At 45.0% G+C, this 4,162-nt stretch overlaps 1 pseudogene; it reads right to left on the minus strand.

Annotated features, from left to right (window-relative positions):
* Nucleotides 1-1,451: 1,451 nt before the first annotated feature.
* Nucleotides 1,452-2,027, minus strand: LOC126033402 (60S ribosomal protein L15-like; annotated as a pseudogene).
* Between the last annotated feature and the right edge of the window lie 2,135 nt (nt 2,028-4,162).

Raw genomic sequence — 4,162 nt, forward strand, 5'->3', positions numbered from 1 at the left:
CTCCTGTGTTGGCTGCGTGCAAGTCAAATACCATACTGCTGTGCTATTGCTTTGGCCCCTCCAAGAGCAATTTCTGAGTGCAGTTAATAATATCACCAGGTGTGGCCCCCAAAACAAGCAAAAAAAAATATGGAGGAAAAGGGCCCAGGACCTATGCTTACTTTACATGCTGCCAACTGTGGATCCCTGGCATCCCATACAGTCCTCTGAGCCCCACCAGAAGCAATCCCTGAGCACAGAGCCAAGAGTAAGCCCTTAGTGTAAGATGACACCAGCTATCAACCCCAAACAAAGGTGTTCTTCCAACTTCCTCCTTCCTTAAACCTTTCCTTTTGACATGTAAAAGCCCATTGGATAGGTACATTGTCTCACTCTCAACCTTCCCCCTCCACGTGGAAGGGTATGGGTAGAATTTAAAAAAAAGTCAGTTTGGCTTAGGCTCAGAGACACAAGGAAGAAGCCTTGAGAAGCCATTCTTTTTATTTTTGGCTTTTAAATTTTTATGAAAGCAGTTACATAATGAAATGCTGAGGACATTTAATATTACGTGAATTCCAGTTAATTGTTTTCTTCTGCACATAACCAGGATATTCTCCACATTTCCTAGCACAATCTAATTTAAAAAGAAAATAAGAAACCAAAGAAGCCACTTGAGAATAAGCTAGCATTGTATCATTTCTGTAATAAAGCTCTATGTTTATTCACATGCAACAAAAAAATCTACAGGGCTACTTAATCCACTTCTCTCTTTTTTTTTTATAGGGGGGGGCCGCATTTGGTGGTGCTCAGGGGTTACTCCTGGCTCTGTGCTCAGTAATTGCTCCTGGCAGACTCAGGGGACCATATGGGATGCCAGGAATTGAACCCAGGCTAGTCCTGGGTTAGCTGTGCAAGGCACAGCTACCTGCTGTGCTATCACTCGAGCCTTTAATCCACTTCTCTTTTACAGAATTTATTTTGCACCTAATATACCAAACAACATTTTAACAGACATAAATATCCCTAATAAGATAAAGCCATGACAAAAGCACTTATTTTTTTTTTTTTTTTTTTGGTTTTTGGGCCACACCTGACAGTGCTCAGGGGTTCCTCCTGGCTGTCTGCTCAGAAATAGCTCCTGGCAGGCACGGGGACCATATGGGACACCGGGATTCGAACCAACCACCTTTGGTCCTGGATCTGCTGCTTGCAACGCAAACGCCGCTGTGCTATTTCTCCGGGCCCCAAAAAGCACTTATTTTACTGGAAACTAGAAACAATAATTACATATAGTCTTCAAACATTATTGCACTTTAACTTTCATAATTTGACAATGCATTCAGGAAATAATCTGCAGACTAATTAACAAAGAACACCTGTAAGCAGACATGACCTAAGCTTTCATTAGGAGAGAATTTTACATATGCTACTTATTAGCAGGAACAGTGGAGCTGGAGAGGATTGGGCCTTCTCTAAGTTGCACTGCAAGAGCCACCAATGGTGTGGTGGAACTTGTGCCCTTTTCCAAGACACGACTCTTGCAGCCTACAGATGTCAGCCCTCACATCTCCCTGTGCTGGTGGACTGGTCTTGTGATCCACTGGGTATCAGGATTTCTTCTGATAACTTTATGGAATGGATCTATGAGAATAACCTCAAAGAATTTGTGGAATTTTCACCAACCTAGTAAGAATTCAGGACCCTCAGAGCCCCCTCAATGGCATCCAGCTTCTTTCTCAGCCACACACTGAAGGCTTTGGGCTAATTTAAGCTCGTTACACTGCGATGCATGGACTGACCATAGGTTGCTCCCTTAGGCATTGGATGTTTGTGACCAGAAGACCAGCATGGTGCACACAAATATGGTAGCTAACATACCTTGGTTGGCCTTGGATCCAGTCTGTGTACTTTATCTGGCCGGGTGGGCCAAGGAGCTTGGTGCAAAGCTGAGAGCTGGCGGTACTGCCCGCAGCGCACTCCCAGAGAAATCACATCACATCCCACTGCTTCCTCCTCCAGAGCTCCTGAATGTACTTAGATGTGTCCATCTTGGCTTACTGATGGCTGCCACCAAACTAAAAGGAAAGAAGAGCCTTTTACCCACAACCCCTTTTTGAGAAGCCACTAAAGTCACTGACTCCTTGACTTTCCTGACTGGCTTGGTGTATTATTTCTTCCTCACTACTCTGCTTCTTCAGACCCGGCTGCGTAGAGTTTAGAAATACGGTGCCTGGGGTAATCTCACTACTTGTTGAATTTTTATTTTACACCTCAGCAAAACTTGGTGTGGCCCCCAAATAAAAACAAGAAAAAATAAATAGGAGAAAGAAACAATGAAGTTTGAAGTTCAGGGGAGATAGTTCAAAGGGTTAGTGTGGAAAGCATGCTTTGCTATCCAGCAGCACAGTTTCCCTCACTTGCTGGAGTCATCCCAAAGCAAGGAGCAAGGAGCCAGATCCCTGAGAATCACCGGTATGGCACAAAATACAAACCAGACAAAAAATGCGAAAGTGAGAGCAAGAATCAGTGAAGTGGGGCGATAGTACAGTGGTAAGGTGCTTGCCTTGCACAGGACCAAGTAGGTTTGATCCACAACATACCATAAGGTCCCCTGAGCACCGCCAGGAGTGATTCCTGAGTATAGAGTTGAGGTTACTTGCCTGAGCACCACTACGTATGATTCCTCCTCCCCTCAAAAAAGAATCAGTGAAGTTTAGGACATGAAATCAGTAGAGAAAAGTCAAGGAAACAAAAAGCATATTCTTCGAAAAAATCAGTAAAGTGGAAAAAAAATTGATGAGCAAAATTAATAAATCTCTAGTCAAGCTACCAAGAGAGAGAGAAAATTACAAATTACTGGTAACAGAAATGTAAAAATGGAAGAAGGCCATCAGTGTTCATAGCAGTAGAAGAAGTGGAGGACCAGGGGAGTTTGTTCCCTTGGCCATGGATCTGCTCAGAGTCCAGCTTGTGTGTGCCTGAGGGGACTATAGGCTCAGTCAGGTGGGATGATAGAGTCTCTGAACAGCCTGAAGTTCCCATCATAGCCTGCAAGTGTACTAGAATCGTCATCAAGCATTGGTATAGCAAATGATGATTTGGATTCAGACTATGCTTTTTTTGGGGGGGTCACACCAGGCAGCACTCAGGGATTACTCCTGGCTCCATGCTCAGAAATCGCTCCTGGCAGGCTTGGGGGACCATATGGGATGCCGGGATTCGAACCAATGTCCTTCTGTATGCAAAGCAAACGCCTTACCTCCGTGCTGTCTCTCCAGCCCCAGACTATGCTTATTAAAGAAAAACCTGGGGGCTCCTGCCTGGGCTTTCTGCCATTTGTAGTTACAATGGCGTTTGTCTTCACTTTTGCCATCTTATGGACAGTGATGGGGGGTCAGGCTGCCCGACCTGGCAGTATTCAGTGGCTATTCCTGGTGGTGCTCCGAAGACCATAAGTGGTACTGGTGAGTCAATCCCCCAGCCCTCAATTTTTAACTTTTTTTTTTTGGGGGGGGGTGCCACACCCGGTGGTGCTCAGGGGTTACTCCTGGCTTTTTGCTTAGAAATTGCTCCTGGCTTAGGGGACCATATGGGATGCCAGGGATCTAATTTGGGTCCATCCTAGGTCAGCTGCATGCAAGGCAAACACCTTACCGCTGTACTACCACTCTGGCCCTAAAATTTCAATTTTGACATCAATTTACAGGGTTTATTTATTTATTTGGTTTTTGGGTCACACCCGGCAGCTCTCAGGGGTTCCTCCTGGCTCTATACTTAGAAATCACTCCTGGCAGGCTAGGGGGACCATATGGGATGCTGGGATTTGAACTGCTCTCCTTCTGCATGCAAGGCAAATGCCTTACCTCCATGCTATCTCTCAGGCCCCATGGGTTTATTTTTTATTAAAGTAAGATAGGGAAAAAATTGGAATAAACTTCTAGGTAGCTAGTTAAGATACTGGGTAAATTTTTCTTTTTTTTGGTGGTTTTTGGGTCACACCCGGCAGTGCTCAGGGGTTATTCCTGGCTCCATGCTCAGAAATTGCTCCTGGCAGGCATGGGGGACCATATGGGACACCGGGATTCGAACCGATGACCTTCTGCATGAAAGGCAAACACCTTACCTCCATGCTATCTCTCCGGCCCTGATACTGGGTAAATATATTTTAGTCATGTTGTTATTA

The sequence above is a fragment of the Suncus etruscus genome, chromosome 17 (genome assembly GCF_024139225.1).
Source record: "Suncus etruscus isolate mSunEtr1 chromosome 17, mSunEtr1.pri.cur, whole genome shotgun sequence".
NCBI classification, from domain to species: Eukaryota; Metazoa; Chordata; class Mammalia; order Eulipotyphla; family Soricidae; genus Suncus; species Suncus etruscus.